The sequence below is a fragment of the Eretmochelys imbricata genome, chromosome 14, assembly GCF_965152235.1.
Source record: "Eretmochelys imbricata isolate rEreImb1 chromosome 14, rEreImb1.hap1, whole genome shotgun sequence".
NCBI classification, from domain to species: Eukaryota; Metazoa; Chordata; order Testudines; family Cheloniidae; genus Eretmochelys; species Eretmochelys imbricata.
Window position 1 is genome coordinate 29,347,019 of NC_135585.1, and position 27,229 is coordinate 29,374,247.

General features: G+C 46.6%; 1 pseudogene; it reads left to right on the forward strand.

Annotated features, from left to right (window-relative positions):
• The first annotated feature begins 5,415 nt into the window (after window positions 1-5,415).
• Window positions 5,416-22,012, forward strand: LOC144274974 (olfactory receptor 10C1-like; annotated as a pseudogene).
• The last annotated feature ends 5,217 nt before the right edge of the window (window positions 22,013-27,229 follow it).

The following is a 27,229-nucleotide window of genomic DNA, read 5'->3' on the forward strand; positions in this document are numbered from 1 at the left end:
ATTTTATGAGAATTCAGAAACTTTAATCCCTTAAGGCAAGATGGTGTAATACTTATTATTGTGGATCTTATTTCTCACTCCATTTTTGGTGATATGCGCTTATAACATTTTGAGGATGTGCAAAGTTTTGAAAGTATAAGAGGAATCAATACCAGAACTGTTGGAGTAAAACTGAGCTGTATTTTACTTGCTGAATGTGGGTAGATATCTCGATTAATTCCATACACTAGAATGACTTAGGGCTAGATCTACGAAGGGACTTAGGTGTTGCAATGAGTAAGTTTTAGTGCCACACCAGCCAGTGGGAACCTATACGGTGCATGGGGAGCCAGGCTCCCTATACGGTGCGTGGGGAGAAGTAGGCAGCTAAGAAAGGGATCCCCAGAGATCAGCATGTGGAGCAAGGAGCTGCCTCACCTAGCCAAGAGGAAAATCAGTTAGAGTGTTGCCTAAGCCCCATCTCTCCCATGGAGTTCGACACTGCCTCTGCTTGGGATTTTCAGCTGGGAACCCCAAGGGGGAGGGGTGAACTCACCAGGCTGTTGGAGACTCAGGTTCAGTCCCCCCGACTAATACAGAGCAGGGATATGACTGTGGGTTCCCCCACCCCAGGCGAGTGTCCTAGCCACTGGACGGCAGAGTCCTCCTCTGGCCCAATGCATGTTTAATTAGTTTTACACAGTGGAACAATGTCCTCAGGAGACTCTGACGGAGCCCCAGACCTGATTGCCCTCCATGCCAGTGCACGGGGAACTCACCCGAGAAGAGGGAAACCCAAGTTTAAATGGCTCCTCTTTTGGGGGGGGAGGAGGGAATTGGACCTGTCTCCCCCACATCCTGGCTGAATGCCCTAGCCACTGGGATCAGGGTTATAATGGAGGCTTCATGCCCCTCAGCCACTTTGGCTGGGGATAGGCATGCTGGGAGCATGCCTACTGGATTGAGCCCTGCAGGTGAGACAGGCAGGGCCACGTCTAGCTTGAGGCTCCTGTGGGGGTGAGGTCTGAGATGAGTGTCTAGACTGAGGGGGCTGTGCATATGTTCACTGGCAGAGACTGGCTCCTACAGGCCTTTAGTGGCAGAGATTTAGCCACCTATGACATCAGGTGTCAGCTGAGCCGGTGTTTTGAGGCTCTCAGTGGTGCCTAAATGCTGGCCCTAGGCACCTGAGTCCCTTTGTGGACCTAGCTCTGAAAACCCAACTTCCGAAGTGACGGATGCTCTTCGGCCCCTGGCCCCTCAATGAGATTTGTGTTCCTGTGTCACCAAGGTCGCTTGAGGCCAGATGTACTTAAAGGTATTGAGGTGCCTAGTGGGATTTTCAAAAGCATCCAGGTGCAGAACATGCCAAAAATGGGTTTAAGCCCCAAGATGCTGCTGAAAGTCCTATTGGCGTCTAAATACATTTTAAAATGTATCAGTGAAATCCTTGCTGATCTTAAGCACAAAAAAGAAGCTTACAAGAAGTGGAAGATTGAACAAATGACCAGGGAAGATTATAAAAATATTGCTCGGGCATGTAGGAGTGAAATCAGGAAGGCGAAATGACACCTGGAGTTGCAGCTAGCAAGAGATGTTAAGAGTAACAAGAAGGGTTTCTTCAGGTAAATTAGCAAGAAGAAGAAAGTCAAGGAAAGTCTGGGCCCCTTACTGAATGAGGGAGGCAACCTAGTGACAGAGGATGTGGAAAAAGCTAATGTACTCAATGCTTTTTTTGCCTCTGTCTTCACGAACAAGGTCAGCTCCCAGACTGCTGCACTAGGCAGCACAGCATGGGGAGGAGGTGACCAGCCCTCTGTGGAGAAAGAAGTGGTTCGGGACTATTTAGAAAAGCTGTACGTGCACAAGTCCATGGGGCCGGATGCGTTGCATCCGAGAGTGCTAAAGGAGTTGGCAGATGTGATTGCAGAGCCATTGGCCGTTCTCTTTGAAAACTCATGGCGATTGGGGGAAGTCCCGGACGACTGGAAAAAGGCTAATGTAGTGCCCATCTTTAAAAGAGGGAAGAAGGAGGATCCTGGGAACTACAGGCCGGTCAGCCTCATCTCAGTCCCCGGAAAAATCATGGAGCAGGTCCTCAAGGAATCAATTGTGAATCACTTAGAGGATAGGAAAGTGATCAGGAACAGTCAGCATGGATTCACCAAGGGCAAGTCATGCCTGACTAATCTAATTGCCTTCTATGATGAGATAACTGGTTCTGTGGATGAGGGAAAAGCAGTGGACGTGTTGTTCCTTGACTTTAGCAAAGCTTTTGACACGGTCTCCCACAGTATTCTTGCCAGCAAGTTCAAGAAGTATGGGCTGGATGAATGGACTATAAGGTGGGTAGAAAGTTGGCTAGATTGTCAGGCTCAATGGGTAGTGATCAAAGGCTCCATGTCTAGTTGGCAGCCGGTATCAAGTGGAGTGCGCCAAGGGTTGGTCCTGGGGCCTTTTTTGTTCAATATCTTCATAAATGATCTGGAGGATGGTGTGGATTGCGCCCTCAGCAAGTTTGCAGATGACACTAAACTGGGAGGAGAGGTAGATACGCTGGAGGGTAGGGATAGGATACAGAGGGACCTAGACAAATTGGAGCATTGGGCCAAAAGAAATCTGATGAGGTTCAACAAGGACAAGTGCAGACTCCTGCACTTAGGACGGAAGAATCCCATGCACCACTACAGACTAGGGACCGAATGGCTCGGCAGCAGCTCTGCAGAAAAGGATCTAGGGGTTACAGTGGACGAGAAGCTGGATATGAGTCAACAGTGTGCGCTTGTTGCCAAGAAGACCAATGGCATTTTGGAATGTATAAGTAGGGGCATTGCCAGCAGATTGAGGGACGTGATCGTTCCCCTCTATTTGACATTGGTGAGGCCTCATCTGGAGTACTGTGTCCAGATTTGGGCCCCACACTACAAGAAGGATGTGGAAAAATTGGAAAGAGTCCAGCGGAGGGCAACAAAAATGATTAGGGGACTGGAACACATGAGTTATGAGGAGAGGCTGAGGGAACTGGGATTGTTTAGTCTATGGAAGAGAAGAATGAGCGGGGATTTGATAGCTGCTTTCAACTACCTGAAAGGGGGTTCCAAGGAGGATGGACCTAGACTGTTCTCAGTGGTAGCAGATGACAGAACAAGGAGTAATGGTCTCAAGTTGCAGTGGGGGAGGTTTAGGTTGGATATTAGGAAAAACTTTTTCACTAGGAGGGTGGTGAAACACTGGAATGCGTTACCTAGGGAGGTGGTGGAATCTCCTTCCTTAGAAGTTTTTAAGGTCAGGCTTGACAAAGCCCTGATTGGGATGATTTGATTGGGGATTGGTCCTGCTTTGAGCAGGGGGTTGGACTAGATGACCTCCTAAGGTCCCTTCCAACCCTGATATTCTATGATTCTATGAAAATCTGGCTCTTGGGCACTTCTGAAAATTTTACTCCTGGTCTTTAACCTCTCCGATGAGAGCGGAGGGAATCATTACGTTTACAGCTTGGTGGCCCATATGAGACCGGAACCTCTGCCAACTGGCCAAGGGCACAGAGTGTGCATAGTTTCATAGGGATCCCCTGGGTTGGATATCTGCACAAGAGCTCACCAGAGGGTGGCATGTGAGCTCTGTACTGAGAGCCAATATCACACGGATTGTCATAACTCCTTAAGAATTATCGAGCCAAACATTTCACAAGGATTATGTATCTATACTGAAAATACCATCTTGAGGTTGAGCCAGGTCACCAGGAAGTGACACGCCTCCAGAAATACTTCCTAACTGTAAGAACAGTGGGACAACGGAACAGATGCCTAAGGAGGTTGTGGAAGCTCCTTTACTGGAGGTTTTCAAAAGGAGGCTGGAGAGCCAGCTGTCTTGAATGGTTTAGACAAAACAAATCCTGCATCTTGGCAGGGGGTTAGACTAGATGACCCTTGTGGTCCCTTCTAAGCCTATAGTTTTATACCTCCTGAGATAACAGGATGCTTTTCTCCCTGTCTGGCCATTTGTATATTGTAGGCCTCACCAAGGAGGCCTCTTTACAGAATGAGCCTGGTGCAAGTTAAGAGATTGCAAAATCGGAGAGAAACAAAACAGCAGGGGGTGTTGAGAGTCCTTCACCTAGGAGACAAGTTAACAGTGTTTGTCTTATGAAAGGAGGATCACCACTAGCCTGGCTATAAAGCACAGCAAGGATTTTGCGGGAGCAATACTCTACAAGACACATGTATCTTGTTAACTAAGTTTGGGCTTTAGAATACATGTTATGATTTTATTTTGTTATAGGTAACCATTTGTTTCCAGTACTTGCTACTATTGGAATCTCTAAGCTTTGCTAAATAAACTTCTATTTGTTTTCACTAGAAACATATGTAAGTGCTGTGTGTTAAGCAGAGCGGTGATCCGAGATGGAATGGTTAAGCTAAGGTTTTCTGGTTCTTTGGAAGCAGCAGATCTGTGAATATGGCAAGTGTCCAGTGGACCAGGGGCTGGTCACTCAAGGGGGATGCTCTGAGGCCTTGAGTATTGGTATGTGCCCAACGCGAACTGTAAAGTAACAGCAGGGCCTGCAGAGGCCTGGAGAGGAGTGCTTGTCGCCCAGGGCTGGTGGAGTTGGGGAGCTGACCCCCTGGTAGGTACAAACAAGTCTTCCTCACACTGAGGGCAGGCGGTGGCGAGGTGCTTCACAGCACTGGGTATTACAGGAAGTGTCACAGCAAAACTGATCAAATTAGTAAGTTTTTTTTGTTTTTAACCAAAATGAGTCTCTCACTGAAATGAACAGCTGAAAAAATTCTATTCAAGTTGAATGAAATTTTTTCAGTGCGAATTTAAAACATTTCAAGACATTCCCAATTTTTTCTCCCGAAAACTCTTCACCAAATTCAACCTGAATTCCTGAATAATTTCACTGCCCTGAAAAATGCATTTTTTTTTTTTTGGCAAATTTACCATTCACTGAAGAAATGTCTCCATGCTCTCCCTGTGGGCCATGAGTGACTCTATCTGGGTGATTGTCTACCTGAGCTCTCTGGGAGAGGGGATGCACAAAACATTTGCTCCCCACTCTCGTAGATTGCGTTGGATACAGGCTGAGTGTAGTGCTGCACACTGGGATATTTGTGGGAACTCCTAGATTGTGAACTTGGGAACCACTTGTGAGATGAGGACCCTGGGTGGAGGAATGCGCAGAGGGGTAAGGATGCTGTGTGCTCCTTGTCCCAGGTGCTTTATAGCTCAGGCGCCAGGTTTCAATGGCATGGCACAGGCTGATGGGTGTTGGGAAAGCAGTGAAAATGTTGATATGTTGAATAATGACTCCCTGAGAGGGCTCCGGATTGACATCCCTTCGCTAAGTAGCTGCATTGTGTAACAGTCACTAGGTAGCAACATTGCAACTTTTATACTATTTATGCTGCTACAGCGTCTAATGGACCTAAGATGGCAAAGCAGTGTCCCAAAGGAGTGGGGCATCTCTGCTACTGGGACAAGGTGAGAGCTGAGAGTAATGCAAGAGAAAAGGGCACCTATTGCTAGGCTTGGCAGAAGTCGGTTTTTATTTGTTTCAATGGATAATATTGATTTAATCCATAAAAATAAAAACCACTTAAATACATTTTCAGTTGCAGAAAATTATGGGGGATCAGACCGTGGGTGGGTCAGTCAATAGTTATTTAATTACAGTACTTGTTGAGATTCAAAAAGTTAAAGCTTTAAACTGTTAAAATACAAATTTTTAACATCCCGTGTCAAAACATACCAAGTAAATATCCTTAAATCAAACTCTAAGTTCTCAAGCAGCATTTTTCGTTCTTTGCCGATCTGTAAATTTCAATGGTCATCAATGGAAATTTTTTTCATCAGTTTGTGTTGGGTGAAATCAACATTTACCAAGAAAAATCTAATTCTTCGAAGCTGAAGTATAGTTCATCTTTTCCTCCTGTTTATCCTCTACAGAATCCTCCTGGCTCTCACTGATGGCTTCTTACGTCTCGCTCGCGATCTATATTTTCCACAATAGACTCCCCCATGTGTATCCCTTACCCTGTGCCGCCACCTAGTGCGCAGTATATAGTCTTTATCGTTGGTGCTGCCTGGCTATCTAGCAGCCACAGCACCTCGGCTGAGAACGCTCTTCTGTAGGTGTCCTTTTCTCTTGGCTCTCAGTGGGCGTCAGTAACACAACAGGGCGGGGTCCTTATTCTCTGCTGCCACCCAGTGGCAGCAAATGTAGAGTGCAGCTGCCTCTTTCCATTGTCCTTAACTTCCACTCTCCTCTAGCAGTCATTACACTGTATAACAGCCTGTCCCCTCTTCCTTATCTCCGGTCCTCTAGGGGTTTTCCCAGAGTAAAATGGTCCTTTCTCCTTTCATTACCCTCTGCTGCTACCCAGTAGCCATTGTATAATACAGTTGTGTCTCTGGCCAGGTCTAAACAGAAATGTTTCCCAGTACAGTAATGTTGGTTAGGCTTTTTAATGACACTTCTTCCCCAGCAAAATCCCTAGCGTAGACCTGGGTGTACCAACAAAAAATGTGCTCTTACTAATATAGCTTATTTCTTTCAGGGAACCCATCTGTATAAGCTCTACAAGCAAAATCACTTTTTGGCTGGTAAAAGCCATGTCTGAGGTCGGAAGACTTTCAGGGAGAGCTCTGCCCACCAACCTTCTTCTAGTTTGTCCTAGATTTCATACCAGAATAACTTTGTCTATTAGGGGTGTGATTTTTTTTTTAACCAATATAATTACACTGGCACAAGCCCTTATACCTGGCAGTTACAGCAACGCAAAGATTCCTTATACCAGGAGAGCTCTGGCTACAATTCACCAAAATATCATTATCCAAATTCAGCAGGTAAACTACAGTTCAAGTTGATTCTGACTGTAATGATGCCAGTACGGACTCCTCTTACCTGTTTAAATCTTTGCACATCCGCAAATGTTATAAGCGCACGTGACCAAAGACTGAGCGAGAAGAAAGGGCTACACAGCGTCTGAGTATCAAACAGCAAAGCAGCTGCGCTCGTCACCATTTCGTCTTTATTTTTTAAAGTGAGATTTCTGAATTCTCAGACAATCTAGACCAGGGTTTCTCAACCTGTGGGCCGAGACCAGAAATTGTCACCAGAATGTTTCAAAGGTGGCATGGCAGCTCCTGTCCCACAGGGCTGGCTGGGCTCATCCCCCTGCTCCAGGCACTGCAAGCTCTGGGGCAGAGGTGGTGCCAGCCCATTGGGGGCCCTAAGCAGGAATATTTTGGGGGACCCCCCCACAGCACACATACTAATAACTAATAGGGGGCCCCCTTGAGCTGCTCAGGGCCCTAAGCGATTGCTTAGTCTGCTAATGCCTAGTATCAGCTCTGCTCTGGGGTCCCAGCACCACTCAGGTTTGGCCCAGCCATCATGATGGCAGGAGTCCAGGTAGGCCAAATCCGAGTGAGTGGCACTGCACCCCCATGAGCCAGGTCACACCTCCACACACACAAATTTGGTTCAGTCGGGGGGGCAAACCTGAGCGGCGCTGCAACCCCGGAGGTGGCAATGCCCAGAGCGGAGAGCCCAGCCCAGCCCAGCCAGCCCTGCAGCGCAGGAGCTGCCAGTTTGGGCCCTGCCCAGTTCTCGCCCCAACTCCCCTGGGGGGCAGGACCCAGCCAAAACCACCCCAGGGCCTCCCCCGCAGCCTGTTTACTGGGTCGCGACAGGCCATAAACATTTACAAATGGGTCCGGAGCCCAAAAAGGTTGAGAACCACTGATCTGCATGCTTACTGACCATTTTTCTCAGGGTTTCCTTCATCTTTGTTTCTCAGGCTGTACATGAAGGGATTGGCCATGGGAGTCTGAATTGGGTAGCAGATAGAGAACACTTTGCTCAGGTCTCTCAGTGTGTTGGGTTTTGGAAGCTGATACAGTGATTATGGTCTCACGCTGAGGTGAGCGGAGCAGGTAGAGCAGCCTTTTGCCTCCCAGTGGTGGAAGGGATTCTCAGGATGGTGGAGATGATTCACATGTAGGATGCCAGGGTTAATGCAAATGGGGGCAGAGTGAGTAAAGCAGCCAGGATGGTGGTTACAAGCTCTAGCTGGTAGGTGTCACTGCAGCAGAGATTTATTATTTTTGTAGATTCACAGGAAAAAAATGTTGTTGTTTTTTATTGGGGCCACAAAGATAATTGTGACGTGAAGGACATTGGTGTGGTGCCAGCCAGAAGCCCACTTATCCAAGACCCACTTGCTAGCTGTTGGCATAAACTGCCATTCTTACGGGCTGCATAGTGCACTGGTTTGCATATTGCTAAATACCGATCATAAGACATAGCAGCTAAGAGAACATTCTGTAGCCCCAAAGAAACTAACAAAATAAAATTGTCATACAGCCTCTGACAGAAATGGTTCTGTCCCCAGTCAGGAGACTGGCCAGCATCCTTGGCAGGAGGGCAGAAGTGTAGCAGGTCTCCAAGCAGGACAAGTTCCCCAGGAAGAAGTACATGGGGCTGTGTGAAGATGCTGATCAGCCACAGCTAGCGTAACAATGAGGATGTTCCCAGCCACAGTCACTATGTAGATTGCTAGAAATAGCAGGAAGAGAAGGATCTGCAGCTCTGGGAGATTCCTGAGTCCCAGGAGGATGAATCCTGTGGTGGATGTTTGATTTTCCCCTTCTGTGTCAGCCATGGTCTGTATCTGGGGGAGATAAAACAAACTCTCCAAGGTAATGAGAATACAGCATTTGTTAAACTTTAATAACTATGAATTTAAAAGAATTTATATTCAAATGCCCCCATCGCCTTCTGGCTACCAGCCCAGACACTGGCTCGAGAACACAAACTGGGGCAGTGGCTTTCATCCAGTGGAGATTGATGCTGAACTACCAGGCTGCAGAATCGTTCTAAGGCCACGTCTACACTGGAATTGTTCCGCTGTAGCTGTGCTACTGTTGTGTAGCCACTTACTACAGCAGCGGAAGGGGTTCTTCGTTCCCCCCACCCCCACCACTGTTACTCACACCTTCTTGTCAACTGTTTGAAATTGGCCACCCTGATTACCCCTACAAAAGTGATTTTTCCTCCTGCTGATAATAGCCCACTTTAATTGAATTGTCCCATTAGAATTTGTAAGGCAACCCCCATCTTTTTATGTACTCTGTATATATTTCTTCCTACTGTATTTTCCACTCCACGCATCTGATGAAGTGGGTTTTAGCCCACAAAAGTTTATGTCCAAATAAATGTGTTAGTCTCTAAGGTGCCACAAGAACTCCTCATTGTTTTTTCTCTTCCTCCTGCTTCTCATCATCTGCATTGTGACCGTGGCTGGGAACGTCCTCATCGTTGTGCTAGTTGTGGCTGATCAGCAGCTTCACGCCCCCATGTACTTCTTCCTGGCAAATTGTCCTGCTTGGAGACCTGCTACACCCTGGGCAGGAGGGTTGAGATGCTGGCCAGTCTCCTGACTGGGGACAGGACCATTTCTGTTAGCGGCTGCCTCACACAATATTATTTCTTTGGTTTCCTGGCAGTTGCAGAGTGTTCTCTCCTGGCAGTGATATCCTACGATTGGTATTTAGCGATATGCAAACCACAGCATTATGAAGCCCTTATGAATGGGAGATCCTCCTCCAGCTAGCAGTTGGCACTTGGATAAGTCATTCTCTGGCTGCTGACATTAACTTTATGCGGCCCTAATGAAATTGACCATTTCTTCTGTGACTTCATCCCAGTAATAAAACTCTCCTGCAGTGACACACGTATGATGGAGCTTGTCACTACCATGCTGGCTGCTATATGCACTCTCTTGCCATTTCTATGAAGGCTGGCAACACACATCTGTATCCTCACCACCATCCTGCAAATGCCTTCCACCACTGAGTGGCAAAAGGCCTTTTCTACCTGCTCCTCTCACCTTATCGTGGTGTCAATTTTCTATGGGACCATAATGATTGTCTACATGCTACCAAAAACTGATACACTGAGAGACCTGAACAAAGTGTTCTCCGTTTTCTACACAGTCCTGACTCCCATGGTCAACCCCCTCATATACAACCTGGGGAACAGAGAGGTCAAAGAGATCCTGGGAAAGGCTGTCACTAAATTCTCTGCTGTCAAAAGGGTTCAGATCGTCCTACCGTAGTTTGTTCAGTGCCCGTGAAAGGGAAATAAGCTGGTTTGCTGTAATGAGTCTGAGTCACTTCTCTCACTGGCCATCTGGCTTTTTAGGTGAGGTCAGCGGCTGCTATAGCTTGCACTCAATGTTGGGACAGATACTTCCGCTGTTTTGGCTTAGGGATGCAGGTCTTTGTGGTTTGATTAGTCTGATATTTATCACTGCTGTTGTGGGTTGCTCTAAAACACCTCATCAATGAGGCACCAAGGCCGAGAGATGCCATTCTCTGTGTCTCCATTACGATAGTCTGTAATTACGTGAGCACACGCTGTGTTTTGTACCAGGCCCCTTTACCGTGGATTGCACCAGATACTCAATATTTCTTTTCGTCTAACTCCTTCAATGTGCAATGGTAATGTAAGATGTGAATCAGGTCTCAGGGCCCCATAACTCTGTAAGAACGGGAGCCCTGAGGTGGGACAGTGAAGAAAGGTCAGTACTGTGATAGTGGCACAGAGACACCGGACTTCTATTCCCTGTTTTGTTTCTGGCCGACTTCACCTCTCTGGATCTGTTTCCTCATTTGTACAATGGCGTTTCTTGGGACCCCTGTGTGAATGGCTGCTTTGATCCCTTATTGCTTGGGGTACCCTTGTTTTGCAGATTTCCAAATACCAGCACTCTGAAGTCTGATTTCTCAATTATAGAAAGCAGAGAAAGCATATAGTGTCCACTCCTACAGGGTGCTGGGCGTTTCCTGTGAAATGCTGAGTGCCCAGTGGAACAGGTGCTGGACTCTCCATGGAGATGCTCGGAGGGCTCAAGGGTTGGAGTGTGCCTATCGCTAACCAGTAGATTGACAGCAGGGCCTGCATAGGCCTAGAAGGAGTGCTTATATTAACCATGGCCGGCGGAGTTGGGAAGCTGACCCCCAATAGACACAGACGAGACTTCCTCTCTAGGCAGGTGGTAATGGGGGTGCTGCACTGCCCTGGGTACCCCCGGGAAGCATCACTGCTATTGAGGGTTAACTTAGGAACTCCAGGTCAGTGCAGCAGTAAAGCAGGCCCAAGAGAGTGAAATATGCATGGGCAGCAAGACGAAGGGTCTGTTGACAGCCAGACGTTTGTGAGCAATCTGCTGTCCCAGGAAGCAATGGCTGAAGGTGACACACGACGGTCGTTGAACCGAAGTTACACCCACACACTGAGTTTGAGCCCTGTTGTCCTTGGCAGTTCTCGGAGAATGGGCCCTGGGCAAGGTCCCTGCATTCTGAAGGGTTCCTTCAGGAAGTTCTGCCCTGAAACCAAAATTTCTGGTTTTACAGCATTATTTCAAAGAGCTCTAGAATCCACATACAGGCTCTGATTTTACTTTAGCAGCATTGTCAAGTATGTTAGCCTTGATTAAACAGATGGAAATTGAATAACTTTATTAACCAGTTAGTAATTCAACCATGCTGAGCAATGGAACCAAGTGTAAACTGACAAACCAGTTGCAGGGTCATTTGGTGAAGGGGTTTCTGACGTACCCTGCCTCTAAGGTGAGCTGCTCTTTGCATTTCCAGATCCTTATTTTGGGTGCAGAGCTAGGAAATATGGGAGGGTGAAGAATGAGGGGGACTATGTGGTGGGAGGGGGAATAGGAGATGGGTTTGGGGCTGCGGCAAGGGGAGGGGGAATGAGGGAGATAATGTTGTGCCAATAGTCTAAAAAGGCAAGCAGGGTGATTGAATAACTATAGGCCAGTTGTCCTGACATCAATCCCGGGCAAAACACTAGAAAAGTTGTTACAGGGTTCAACTGCTAAAGAATGAAAGGATAGGAACATAATTAATGCCAGTCAACCTGGTTTTATGGAAAACAGATCCTGTCAAACTAAGCTGATTTCATTCCTTGAGATTACAAGTCTGGTTGGTAAAGGTAACTGCATAGACGTGATCTACTTAGACGTGTGCAAGGTGTTTGATTTTAGTACCGAGTGACATTCTGATTAAACCAAAAAGGACGCTAGTCAGTATCGGTGAAGAATATCTGCTGAGAATGGCAGAACAAGAACCAATGGCTGGAAGTTGAAGCCAGAGAAATTCAAAGTAGAAATAAGGCCCACATGTTTTTAACAATGGGGGGTAATTTACCATTAGAACAAAATCCCCAAGACAGTGTGGGATTCTCCATCTCTTGATGTCTTCAGACCCAGCCTGGCTGCCATTCTGAAAGCTGTATTAGCCAGACATGAGTGATTGGGTTCAAAACACAGGTAACCGGGTGAAATGTAAGGGCTACGCAGGAGTCAGACTGGAGGACCTGAAGGTCTCTTCTGTCCTTAAACTCTGTGAATTGCTGATAGTTGGGGATGGGTGGTAGGGGAGACGATTGAGGGTGGGAAGAGTGTTCCGGGGGGTGGGGCGTGTCAGGCCAGGGGGAGGGGAGAAACACTGGAAGGGGATCATGGGTATGGATGGAAGGGGGAGTGGGGGCTAAGGAGGTGGGGATTGTCAGCTCCACATTCCCCTCTTGTTTGAAGACACCACCCCTTTCCCTTCCCTTCCCCTACTCCTGTCTAGCCTGGGTGGTAGTGGGGGGGGGGGGGGGGAGGAGAGCTGCCTCTTATTCACAGCCCCATTGCTCAGGGCAATGGCTGGGAGACAGAGAGGGACACACCTCAGACAAAGGCGGGAAGGGGGTGTCAGCAGCCCCAGCCCCAGTCAGGATCTGGGGGACCCTGCTCCTCTGGGGGGTTTTCTGCCCTCCCCCCCCCCCCCCATGCATGAGCCTGGTCCACACACTTTCACTGACACCACCGACAGGACTCGGTGCTGAAATGCGGTGTCCTTGATCTCTTAAAGTGCAGCTGCACCTATCCTTCTATCACAGCGACAGCTCTGATCAAACTGTTCCAGCTAATCCCCTACCATAAACAGAGGTGGATCAGATTGCGAGTTTAGTAGGTTAAAAAAAAAAATCTGTAGGGTTATTTAAATTAGAAATGGAGAGAAAGCTGGCAGGGAGAGAAGTCAATCAATGACATGTTAGAAAGGGTGAAGATAGCTGATAAGTGGCTGAGCTGCTAACAAAATATATAGTCTATATTGCACTATATGACTGGAGAGGAGCAAATAGAGACAGCTGCTTGGGAATTTTCCACCAACATGTTTTTTGACAGAAAATGCAGTTTTGTCAGAATCAATTTTTCACAGGAGTTTCAGCCAAACATTTTCAATTTTTTTCCTGATGGAAAATTGGAATGAAATATTTTGTCCTGGATCAGGATGATTTGAAATGAAAATATCAGCTTGTCAAATCCAGTCAAAATATTCAATTTCAGGGCAGTTGGATGCACCCAACTGAACAGCCATGATACTTCGTGGGAGCTGTGGGCTGGACTACATCTCCCTTGATGCACTGAGGACTCCCTTCTGCTTGAACCATTCAAAAATTCATAGATTTGAAGGCCAGAAGGGACCACTAATCCTCTAGTCTGACCTCCTGTATAACACAGGCCATAAAACTTCCCTGAAATAATTCCTATTTGAATTAGAGCAGATCTTTTTTAATAAAAATATCAATCTTGATTTAAAAACGTCAGTGATGGAGAATCCACCACGACGCTTGATTACTTGTTCCAATGGTTAATTACCCTCACTGTTAAAAATGTATGCATTATTTCCAGTCTGAATTTCTTCAGCTTCAATTTTCAGCCATTGGATCTTGTTATACCTTTCTTTGCTAGGTTGAAGAGTCCATTATCAAATATTTGTTCCCAATGTAGGTACTCATAGACTGTAATCAAGTCACCCATTAACCTTCGTTGTTAAGCTAAATAGATTGGGCTCTTTGAGTCTATCACTATAAGACGTGTTTTCTAATCCTTTGGTCATTCTTGTGTCTCTTCTCTGAGCCCTCTCCAATTTATCAACATCCTTCATGAATTGTGGTCACCAGAACTGGACACAGGATTCCAGCAGCTGATGCACCAGTTCCAAATATAGAGGTAAAATAACCTCTCTACGCCTAGTCGATATTCCCCTGTTTATGCCTCCATTGCAGTCCATCAGATGAGATGTAATCCAGCCAGGGAGTCCAGCTCAGAGAGGAAAACAGGACCATGAAGCACCCACACTGCAACACCCATGGATCGCTGAAGCAGCTCAGGGGGAGAGAGTTTAACGTCTAACCTACCCCAAATGAAATGTTTCAGTTTGGTTAAAAACAAAAACCAAAATGTATCAATCTGAGAATTTTCATCATTAGGGGAATTCTCTGATGGACTTTTGATTTCCCTATTCTGCATCTGCCATGGCTTGTATCGAGTGGAACCAAACAAACTCTGCCGTGTAATGAGGAGAACACAGAATTAAATGTTAATACATTGGCACCACTTAATTCTAGACTTGTTCTAAAACCTGCCTCCTCCTTTTGGCCAGCAGTGTAAGGACTAGCTGGAGAATCCAGACCAGGGCTTCAAACTGGATTTGATATTTTGGAAAGTGGATTAGATTCTACTTCAGGTAAAATGATAATCATAGAACCATGCACTCCAGCCTAAACCCTAAGAAATATTGAAATCCTAGGCATGAAATAAAACCAGTATAAACCTCTCTTCTCCGCCATCTTTTCATGCACAGTTTGGGACATTGCAATCCTAATCCGCATCCCCATCCTCCGCCACCCTAGATTGCCCTGCAAGTTAAGCATGTGCTCAAGTATTGTGGGGAATTGGGGTCTAAATTGCTAGCAGTCTCCTGGGGGCAGCTACCATTTTGTGCTCACTTCTAAAACAAAATTACTGAGGCGATACACACACTGTGCTCTCTGTCATGGATACTTTATTTTTATTCCTTCTGTTGCTGTTTGCCTTTAATATAAAATAAAAAAAGTCATTGAGGCTGAGATTTTCAAAGCTGTCTAAGGAATTCAGTCATCCAATTCACAATAAAACTAGTGGGAACGGTGTGTTCAAATCCCCTAGACAGCTTTAAAAGGCTCAGCTGGAAAGTATATGCTTACTCTTTGTGTATGGGAAACAAAAGAAGTCAAAGTCTTAGACAGAACTTCAAGATCACAGGTCAAGGCAGGGGAATTAGGGGCAGGATTGCTGCTGTGGTTGGTGAGCTTTGGGAAATGTTTTTAATTATGATTTTAGTTTTGTCTTTTATATATCTTTACAACAGACAGTAGCTTCATGGAGCAGTGGAACATGTTCTGCTTTGTGGACAAGTAGTTGATAAATTGAAGAGGTTCAGAGAAGAGCCACAAGAATGATTAAAGGATTAGAAAACCTGCCTTATAGTGATAGACTCAAGGAGCTCAATCGATTTATCTTAACAAAGAGAAGGTGAAGGGGTGACTTCCATACAGTCTGAGTACCTATATGGGAACCAATATTTAATAATGGGCTCTTCAATCTGGCAGAGAAAGGTACAACATGGTCCAATGGCTGGAAGTTGAAGCTAGACAAATTCAGACTGGAAATAAGGCATACATTTGTAACAGTGAGGGTGATTACCCATAGAACAATTTACCAAGGGTCATGGTGGATTCTCCCTCACTGACAATTTATAAATCAAGATTCAATATTTTTCTAAAAGTTCTGCTGTAAGAATTATTTTGGGGGAAGTTCTCTGGCTTGTGTTATACAGGAGGTCAGACTAGATGCAGTGGGGGAGTTGCAGTTTCAAGTTGCAGTGGGGGAGGTTTAGATTGGATATTAGGAAAAACTTTTTCACTAAGAGGGTGGTGAAACACTGGAATGGGTTACCTAGGGAGGTGGTAGAATCTCCTTCCTTAGAGGTTTTAAAGGTCAGGCTTGACAAAGCCCTGGCTGGGATGATTTAACTGGGAATTGGTCCTGCTTCGAGCAGGGGGTTGGACTAGATGACCTTCAGGGGTCCCTTCCAACCCTGATATTCTATGATCACCATGGTCCCTTCCGACCTTGGAATCTATGAAACCTGAGAGGTGGCAGATCTCTGTTCAAATCCTTTCTCCCCCTGAGCCAGAAGGGGGACTTGAACCAGTGTTATCCTACTACCCCAACTACATAGCCTAACCACTGGGTTAAAAGTTATGAGGGAGGTCCTCCTCTTGCCCCAACTCCAGCCATCCTTGCTTTGCATAAGATCGCCTAAAAGGGCCCAATCTGGTAGGTGAGCTCTGACCATGTTTACCAAATTGGGCCCCACAGACAAATGAGGCAGAGGACTGGTTATCTCCTCCCAGCTCGTACATCGCTCTGGGGCTCAGGTGTCTGTGTGGTTGGCATTGGGCTGCGGAGCACATGCCCAGAGGCACCTTGGGAACTTTTACTGCAAAAAAGCAGGAGCCCAGACTGCGTTTGACGGCAGCTCAGCAGCAGTTTTGTGAATCCCAGAGGGGGCCTGACTCTGGGATCTTCAGGGGCCTAAAGTGGTAGTTAGGTACCCAAGTTCCTTTGTGGATCTGGGCCTTTTGGATTTTGGCCCTTCCCTGTTTAGGCGATTTTGAAATCCCACATGGGACCTCTCTGCATCTTTAGGCTCTGAAATACCTTTGAAAAGCTGCCCCCTGTCTCTGGGTGTGTCTGCTCCCTGTTTGCAATATGGGGATCACAGCGCTGCCTACATCACAGGGGAGTTGTGAGGCTAAAGAAATTGTGTGAGGCGCTTACTCCAATGTAGGCCATAGAAGTACCTCAGAGAGAGCGAAATAATGAGGTTCCTCATGGGTAATAAGTTCAAAATCAGCGATTTAAGGACTTTAGTCCCATTTTCCAAAAAGTTTTGGGGATTCCTGTCTTCCAAAGCAGACACTTCTGTCTTCCATTGGAAACCCAGTTTTTTAGTGAAAAAAGTTTTGATGGAAAATTTTCCACTATCCCTTGTTCAAAACAGCTGTCCCTGGAAACTTTGACCCTGACTATCAAGCTGTATATTCTCCACCCCAAAGAGAGAAGAAAAAGTCTTTGTCTCATCTATGAGTCCCTTACGTTGCAAGGATTCAATGCATCAGGGAACCTGTCTCAATGGAGGCATAAAAGAACTTAAATACTCAGACTCCTCAAGGTGTGGCTTCTTCAGAGTTGCTCAACACGCTGCTCGCAAGCTTTAAAGCACATGATTATATTAGATTAAAATATTTTTTTAAAGTCAATGTTTTTTCTACACGTTTTTGCTTTTTAACCAAGCACATCGGTGCATATCTTTAGCTTGGTCCTTTTTCTCCACTGCTTTGTACCTTTGTGTAGTCATTTCTATGTGAGCAATGTGAGTGGTGACTGGGTATGGAAACACTCCTGCTAGTACAAGTGGGTAATTCTGATATGGAGTCATTTTGCACTCACCTTGCATCGGTATAAATGACTACACATGGTACAAGGGAGCAGGGAGTCAGCTGCTGGTGTGTTGTTCCTCTCCCCTTACCATTCTGTTATACTAAGGAATAATTTATAATTAATAGCTGGAATTTCCAGTGGAACCTAAGGGAGTTACCCACCCAACTCCCCTGAACTTCGAGTTCTGTGCCTGAAAAAAATGTAATCAGGATCTTGGCTGCTAAGTACAGTCTTACTGGGTCTCTAGGAAAGTGATTCATAGATACTAAGGTCAGAAGGGACCATTATGATCATCTAGTCCGACCTCCTGCACAAGGCAGGCCACAGAATCTCACCTCCAACTCCTGCAAAAACCTCTCACCTGTGTCTGCGCTATTGAAGTCCTCAAATCATAGATAGATGGATGGATGGATGCAGTGTTTGTCGAAGCCATGTCAGTCCCAGGATATGAGAGAGTCAAGGCGGGTGAGGTAATATTTTTTATTGGACCAACTTCTGTGGCAAGAGAGACAAGCTTCTGAGCGTCCACAGAGCTGCTCTTGATGGCTGGGAAATGAACGGAGGCTGGGTCTGCGCTACGGACCTCACAACGGCGCAGCCGTGCCGCTAAAGCTGTGCCGCAGCAAGGTCTCCCGCCCAGCCGCTCTTCTGCCGGCAAAATCAAACCACCCGAACAAGCGGCGGCCGCTTCGGCGGCAGGAGAGTGTCTCCCGCCGACATAGCGCTGTTCACACGGGCGCTCCGTAAAACTTTTGTCCGTCAGGCCTGGATATTGTTTTCACACCCCGACCGACAAAAGTTTTACCAACAAAAGTGCTAATGTAGACAAAGCCAGAGAGTGTCACAGATAAATACAAAGTGGAGCAGATTGTTCGGCATAAGCAGTTAACACACATTTCAAGGGACCATTCAAAGTGAAGTGGCTCGTTACTACCCCTCCAGTCACAGGGAGGAAAGGAAGGGGGTGGAAAAAAGCAGCTGGGGGGGTGGTGGTTAGTGGGGGTCACAGATTGTTGTAATAAGCCATACATCTAGTGTCTCTGTTCAGTCCATGATTTTGAGTGTCTAGTAAAGTTATGAATTTAAGCTCCCAGGATTGTCTTTTGAAAGTGTTGTGCAGGTTTCCTTTGAGGATGAGGACTGATAGCTTAGACACAGAGTGATCACTTTGTGAAAAGTGTTCTCCCACAGGGGATGGGGTGGTTTTGTCTTTGATCATTTTTGTTTTGACTTCATTAAATCACTAAATGCTCCATAGCGATCACTGTGCTCTCAGATGAGCTCTCACAGGAAAATGGTAGCAGGTGCGGCTGGAGCTCAGGATATGAAGTCTAGTGAGGTGGGTGGGCTAATTCTGCTGACCCGGGCTGGGAGACTCACTCCTGCTTGCTCCAAAATGCTGTGTAGACACATCCAATGTGGTCTGGCTGGTATCGGAGCCAGGGATATCAACCTCTGTAACCTGACCTGGGGAACAGGAAATAAAGCCTGGTCTACTTGGTGAGACAGAGCAATCCTCTCCTCGTTTTACAGAGCAGGGAGATTCAGGCTGACGTTCTCAAAACAGGCCACGTGCTTTAGATGCCTCCTGTTTTGGATGTCCAAGTTGTGACACATTGAGCCTGGCTTTCCAACTGAAGTCACTGGGAGCTGTGGGATCTTAGCGCCACTGCACATAAAGTACCAGATGTCCTACACTGGGCATCCACAAATGAAAACACCACTGAAAATTTGTTGTATCAGAGATTATGTATATATGTATATAAATTTCTTATACGATTCACCGATGTCACGGTGCGGGACTCACCCTGTGTCATTTCCTGCTGGTTGTCTTTGGGAATTAGCTCTTCCAGCCTCCGGAGCGCCCTCTGCAGGCCAGGGTCCCGCTTGCCACTGGCCCCCATGTCCCTCCCGGACCACGGTGCCCCTTTACCCGGGGTGCTGCCCCCTGCAGTACCCCACAGATTTGGGTCTCCCCTCCCCAGGGAACCCCCACCCTCTATCCCCACCTCATCTCCCCAGCTCCTCTGGCCTTTCCCCAGCCCTGCTCCACCTCAGGTACTGTGGTATGCTCCCCAGCAGCCAGGCCCATCTCTCTCTACAGCTAGAGGAGACTCTCTGCTCCTGGCCTACTGCCCTCTTATAAGGGCCAGCTGAGCCCTGATTGGGGTGTGGCCACAGCTGAGCCTGCTTCCCCCAGTCAGCCTGGGAACTGCTTGCTCCCAGCCACAGTCCTGGGCTGTTTTAAGCCCTTTAAGGCTGGAGCAGGTGACCACCCTGCTACAACCCAACTTAACCAGTTAATGAACCAACCTGATAGCTTTCTTTGACAGGGTAACAAGCCTTGTGGATAGGGGGGAAGCGATAGCTGTGGTATATCTTGGATTTTGTAAGGCTTTTGATACTGTCTCACGTGACCTTCTCATAAACAAACTAGGGAAATACAATCTAGATGGAGCTACTATAAGGTGGGTGCATAACTGGTTGGAAAACCATTCCCAGAGAGTAGTTATCTGTGGTTCACAGTCATGCTGGAGGTGCATAATGAGTGGGGTCCCACAGGGATTGGTTCTGGGTTGGGTTCTGTTCAATATCTTCATCAGTGATTTAGATAACGGTATAGAGAGTACTCTTATAAAGTTTGCAGACCACACCAAGATGAGAGTGGTTGCAAGTGCTTTGGAGGATAGGATTAAAATTCAAAATGATCTGGACAAACTGGAGAAATGATCTGAAGTAAATAGAATGAAATTCAATAATGACAAATGCAAAGTACTCCACTTAGGAAGGAACAATCAGTTGCACACATACAAAATGGGAAATGACTGCCTAGGAAGGAGCACTACGGAAAGGGATCTGGGGGCTCATAGTGGATCACAAACTAGATATGAGTCAACAGTGTAACACTGTTCCAAAAAAACCAAACCTCATTCTAGGATGTCTTAGCAGAAGTGTTGTAAGCAAGACATGAGAAGTAATTCTTCCACTCTACTCCCAGCTGATTAGACCTCAACTGGAGTATTCTGTTCAGTTCTGGGCGCCACATTTCAGGAGAGATGTGGACAAATTGGAGAAAGTCCAGAGAAGAACAAGAAAAATGATCAACGGTCTAGAAAACATGACCTATGAGGGAAGATTAAAAAAAACTGGGTTTGTTCAGTCTGGAGAAGAGAAGACTGATAGGGGACATAAAAGGTTGTTACAAGGAGGAGGGAGGAAAACTGTTCTCCTTAACCTTTGAGGATAGGACAAGAAGCAATGAGTTTAAATTGCAGCAAGGGTGGTTTAGGCTGGACATTAGGAAAAACTTCCTAACTGTCAGGGTGGTTAAGCATGGAATAAATTGCCTAGGGAGTTATGGAATCTCCATCATTGGAGATTTTTAAGAGCAGGTTAGACAAACACCTGTCAGGGATGGTCTAGATAATATTTAGTCCTGCCATGAGTGCAGGGGACTGGACTAGATGACCTCTCGAGGTCCCTTCCAGTCCTATGCCTCTGTGATTTTATTATCTCCACAGATAGAAAACAACTGTAGGACATGGCTAGCAGTAACCACACAGTTGTGATACAGTTCTTCTTTGTAAAAAGAAAAGGAGTACTTGTGGCACCTTAGAGACTAACCAATTTATTTGAGCATTGGTTAGTCTCTAAGGTGCCACAAGTACTCCTTTTCTTTTTGCGAATACAGACTAACACGGCTGTTACTCTGAAACCAGTTCTTCTTTGTGGCTTTTTCCAACATCCTGGAGCTCCAAGTTTCACTTTTTTTTTCTGGTGCTGCTGTTGTACCTCATCACCATGGTGGGCAACATCCTCCTCATCACGATCACGGTGGTGGACCCTGCCCTTCAGTCCCCCATGTATTTCTTCCTTTGGAATTTGTCCTTTCTGGAAATGGGTTATACTTCGTCCACTACCCCCAAGATGCTGGTGAACTTATTCTCCGAGGACAAGAGTATTTCCTTCCTGGGCTGTGCCACACAGATGTATTTCTTCTCCTTCCTGGGGATCACTGAGTGTTGCCTGCTGGCTGCCATGGCATATGACTGTTACATGGCCATATGTCACCCACTGCGCTACACGACCATGATGATCAGAGGTGTGTGTCTCCAGCTCTCAAGTGTGTCCTGGCTCATCAGGGTGCTGGTGGGAGTCGGGCAGACAACTTTCATATTCCCTCTGCCCTACTGTGGACCTATTAGCATCAACCACTTCTTCTGCAACCTGCCCCCGCTGCTGAAGTTGGCCTGCACGGATACCTACAGGAATGAAATAGCTGTTTACACCATCTTTGCCACCTTCATCATGGTCCCCTTCCTGCTCATCCTTGTATCCTACATCCGTATCCTCCACGCTATCCTCACTATTCCGTCAGTCGCGGGCAGGAGCAAAACTTTCTCCACCTGCTCCTCCCACCTCATCGTGGTGACCTTGTTTTTCGGGTCTGGCATCGTGAATATCTGAAGCCCAAATCCAGCTACTCACTCGGCAGCGACAAACTGCTTTCCCTGTTCTACTCAGTGGTGTCTCCAATGTTGAACCCTTTGATCTACAGCCTGAGGAACAAGGAGGTAAAGGAAGCCCTGAGAAGGGTGATGGCCAGAAAAATATTTATTTGAAAAGTGGGGGGAAAAATATTATTTTAATAGTCTTGTGATGGATTTGGAGTTGCCTGTTGTAGCCTGATCTATGAATCGTATATTAATTATATTGATTACTTAAGAATTCCCAGTTATCACTCTGAGGTATTGAAGGTTCTTGTCCCAGTATCAGGCCCAGTGTTATTAAAGTTACTGTTCAGTTGGGAACGCCGATGTCCACGGTTGCAACACTCACACTTTAGGAACCCTTCTGTCTTTGTAATCGTTTATTAATACATTCAGCAAAGTCACAAACACTCTAACCCAGCAAGGTAGACTGAAATAATACATACTGTACATCTGAACATCCATATACTCCCACCATCCCTTGCAGAACAACCAGAAATGTTAGCCATTATCTTCCTCATCACCATCACCTTTCTCATTAGCACCAGTGGCCATCATCCTGGCACCTCCCAAGGGCTACATCTCTCTCTCCCCCTGCACAGAGGCTGGGATACAACTTTTATAATATGTTATGTCAGGGGTAGTCAATAGGTGGACTGCGGGCCAAATTCGGACTGCCAGATTTTTTTGAATGGACTTCAAAATCTTTTAAATTACTTGTTGTTGTTATTATTGTTACTGTGGTGTGAAAAATGTTTCTCTGAAGTCTGGACCTTGACTATACCTTGACTAAGAAATTTGAACTTTGACAAAAAATAATTAACAATCCCAGTCTTAAGGATACAGGCCTGTAGGTTCCTTGCATTACTGCTGAATAAAATAAATGCTAAAGCGAGCTCTATGGGCTACACTGTAGAAGTCTGTGAATACTGTATGATGCTTGTCTGAATATTGTACAGATGTTTTTGTATGCACCTATTGGGTTAATTCAACAGCCGGGTGTTCAGGAAACGACCTAGGAAGATGGACAATAGCTCAGAGAAGAGCTCCTCTGCAAACACCAAGGACAATTAACGGTGACATGCTACCTCTGCCCACCCATGGTGGGCCTGCTAGCCCAGCTTTCCCAGGACTGCATCCCTCCTGAATAGAGGAGAGCCTGGTTTGTTGAGATGGTTTAGAGGGTGCAATTGCCTCCTGACCTCCAGAGGCTGGGGGGTTCTTCGAGGAAGCATAGCCTGCCTTGTCTCTTGCTGTGCTGTGTTCCTACTGTTAAGATTAAACAACACTGTTTTAAGAAGGCTGTTTTGGGTCACTGTTATCACCGCAGGTCACGGGTCCCCAAGTGGACATGCACTTGTACTGAGTCCAGTCAGACCTGCTGAGTAATGCTGGATGATTTTAAATTTGGTTTAGAAAGAGCTCAGCAGACCCTGGCTTGCCAGATCTCACCCACTGATTGTCAAATTTCTCAGACTTACTGTAAAAGAAAAATAATAATACAGCCAGCTCTTGGGGGGGGGCGGAGGGGGGGGGAGCAGCTTTGGGGGATGCCACAAAATGAGAGAATGATTTTGCAAGGTTTTGAGAAAGACATGGCTGAACAGAGATCAGCTTTCAGAAGAGCAAGGGAACCTGCCAAGCAGCGAGGGCTCAAATATTTGATAAAGTTTCCAGCTCCGTTTCATGTCAGGGCTCGTGAGGAAGTGCATCAGTTCCAAAAGCCACAAGGCTCGGAACATTTTGTAACTAGCCTAAAATGAATCAAGTCCCTGTTCTGTTCTAAACCACGTTTACTTGGCCTCCGTTGATGATATTGCAATCTTCAGAAATGCATGGACAGGGCATAAGGCTCACAGAGAAATTGTGCTGAAGAGACTCAAAGGGTTTGTCCACTGCAAAGAAAAACCCACGGCTGGCCCATGCCAGCTGACTCAGGCTCGCAGGGCTCGGCTTGTGGGGCTGTTTCATTGCAGTGTAGACTTCTGGGCTCGGGCTGGAGTCCAAGCTCTGGGACCCTCCAATCTTGCCGGGTCCTAGAGCCTGTGTTCTAGCCTGAGCCTGGAAGTCTACACTGCAATGAAACAGCCTCACAAGCCCGAGTCGGCTGGCATGGGCCAGCTGCGGGTGTCTAATTGCTGTATAGACATACCCAAAGGTGCCGGTCTCACAGTAAAAGTGTCAAAATGCAAGATAGGGGCGAAAGTCCCTTATCCAGGCCATTGGCAGGACGGGGCCAGATTTGCCAGAAACCCTTACAAGTGGACTCCATTGTTAACTGGCCTGTACCCTGAACCAAAAAGCAAATTCAGTCTTTTAAAGGCTTGCCGAATTATTACCAAAGACTCATGGAAGGTTTCAGCAACATTGCGACTGTGATGACAGATGTCTGCAAAAAGACACAGCCTGCCAAGGTGGTTTTGACTACAGCCTGTCAGAAGGGCTTTGCTCAAGTGAAAAGACTTCTGTCAGCGACACTGGCTCTAGCCGGTCCAAATTTCGATAAAATGTTTGAACTCTGCACAGATTCATCAAGTACAGGCCTGGGAGCCGCACTGATGCAAGCAGGCAAGGGCAATAATAAGTGTCCTATTGCTTTTTTTAAGTAAACAACTGACCCATCACTGAACAAAATTACTCAGTCATCAAAAGGAAATATGAAGTTGTGGGGCAACTAAGGCTATAGCTACTGCCCAGGAAGTTCAGAGTCCTAACAGACCATTCTCCACTGGCAGGGCTTCATGGAACAGAAGGTACCAGCTCCAGACTGCAACGCTGGAGTCCAGACATTCATGAGTACGGTATGGAAACTGCACACGTGAAGGGCAAGGAAAATGTGTGACAGAAGCACTGTCCAGGCATGAGGGTTCTGAGCCAATGCATGTGGATTAGCCAGTGGCTAACCCTACTGCCTCAGTGAGAGTGGGGGAGGTGTGAGCCAGGAATCCCATGGTGCCAAGCGGCAGAGGGGTTGCCTAGGGTTTTATGGGAAGCCCCTGGGTTGGATATCTGCATAACTCTTCACCCAATGGTGGCATGTGAGGTCTCTACCAAGAGCCGGCAGCCCACTAGGCATCCTAATCGGTGTGAAATGTGGGTGTGGATAATATTGAAGGAGTCGTGTGTCCATACTCAAAACAATGTCTTTAAGGTCTTGGCCTTAAGGCAGGTCATGTGGGTCGGAGGTGTTCCTACCAGGCAGGGGGTAACTGTGACCTTAAGAGCCCCTGAGTCAGCAAAGGGCCCTCTAGACTGTAACTCGCAACAGGCCTGACACACTCACTACACCCAACACACCGTTGTCGTCATGTGTATCTAAGCGGTGTCACGTTAGGTATCGTATGCAAAATGGTGACGCTGCTCCCGAAAATCCTTGTGTTCTGTGTGTACGGGTTGTGTATAGCAAGTTATGTATATGTGCGGGAAATATGTTCTTAAAATGGCATTTGGAGGCCGTACAGAATCCAGGTCTGCCCTAGACAAAGGAATATGGATTTACCTGTCTGATCGGCTTAATTACAGGGAGAGGACAATAAAAGGACATTTCCATATGAGGTAAACAAAGCAATCAAGCTAATGAGTGATGGAGGAAACAATGTAGTGAGCATACTGGGGGTCCGAATCTGCACCTCAAGGAAATCTTTCTAACTCGTGAGACAGACAATGGACTTTGGAAAATACAAGCAGGAGCAAAAAGCCATTCTAGTTATCCCTCAATTTGGGGACAAAGATAACAGCACCCTCTGATTCTGTGGAAGTTGGATCCCTGGCCTGGAGGGCTAAAGATGCTGGTAACTTGATGTGAGTGAGAAAACTGCTTAGGCAAAGATTGTAACTTACTAAGATTTAAGTTTTAGTCACTAGAAAGCATGGTTTGGTTTGTTCTGTTTGTAACCAGACCTGTATCTTTTTCTCTTGCTTAGTATCATTTACATTTCTGTTCTTTGTTAATAAACTTATCCTTAGTTTTACAATAAACCAATTCAGTGCTGTGATCTTGAAGTGAAGTGTGAGTCTTCAGCTAAACTAACAGTCTGGTGTGTGCGCTGCCTCTTTGGAATCAGTGAACTCAATAATTTCTGAGTGTGCAGTGACAGGGACTAGACACTGCAGGGATATGTCTTTGGGGAACTCAGGAACTGGAGGTCAGTGATGGCTACCTGCAAGGCAAGGTTAAGATTGGCAGAATCTTGAGGCGTTTACTATGAAGCAGTCAGATGGGTGTGGGAGGGAGCAACACACAGTCTAACCTCCAGCAAAGTTCACTCTTGCTAAAGCGGAGGGGTGACACAGTGGCTTATGGTTCTGGGTTCCCTGAGCAGACCCTTATCTCCCTGTCTGGACAGGCAGGCAATGTGTATTGTACGCTTCTCGGTGTAGGCCTATTTGCATACTGAGCCAGATGCAAATTGAGAGAGTGCAAAATCTACAAAGTAAATCTGCAGGGTGAAACAAAGAGTGGAGGGGGTGTCCTGTTTGTGAATAGGATCAAAGGATTGGGCTGGTGTATCAGGGAGTGCAAAGAAACTCACTGAGTCTTTCCCCTGGGAGAAAAAGTGACCGCGCATTTGTTTAATGAAAGCAGGGTCCCAGCCAGCCTGACTGTAAAGCGCTGCAAGGATTCAGGGTGAGAAACACTCTACAAGACACAAGAGTATCTTGGGAATTAAGTCTAGGCTCTAGAATGTATGTTATGTATATAACCCTTTGTTTCCATTACTTCTACTTTCTGCTCTTTGGATCTCTGTGCTTTGTTCAATTAACATCTACTTGTTTAAACTATAAACGTATCTAAGTGCTGTGTGTTAAGCGGAGTGGTGCTCTGAGGTGGAGCTGATAACCTGGGCTGCACTGATCCTTTGGGAGCAGCCAATCTGTGCCTACTGCAAGTGTCCAGTGGACAAGGGGCTGGATGCTCCAGGGAGATGCTCGGGGGTTGGAGAGTGTCTATCACTAACCTGCAGAGTGACAGTGGGGCCTGCATAGGCCTAGGGGGAGTGCATGTGTTGCCCTTGGTCGGTGGAGATGGGGCGTTGACCCCCGGCAGGCACAGTCAGGGTCAAGAGGTTGTGTCAGTTTTATTACGGTAGCACCTAGAAACTGTATTCACCCAAAATGACTTGCCCAAATTGTGGGAGTTGTGAAAAGAACTCAGCGCTCTACAGCGCAAGGTACCATCAGCAAGGATACTGGATGGTAGCACACTTTTTTTCTCCCCAACATTCTCCCCAAGGCCGCCTGCACCCCTTTGTTCCTCAGGCTGTAGATAACAGGGTTCAGCATGGGCGTGAGGACAATGTACACCAGGCCGAACGGCCTGTCTCTGCCCCCTCCATAACTTGACTTGGG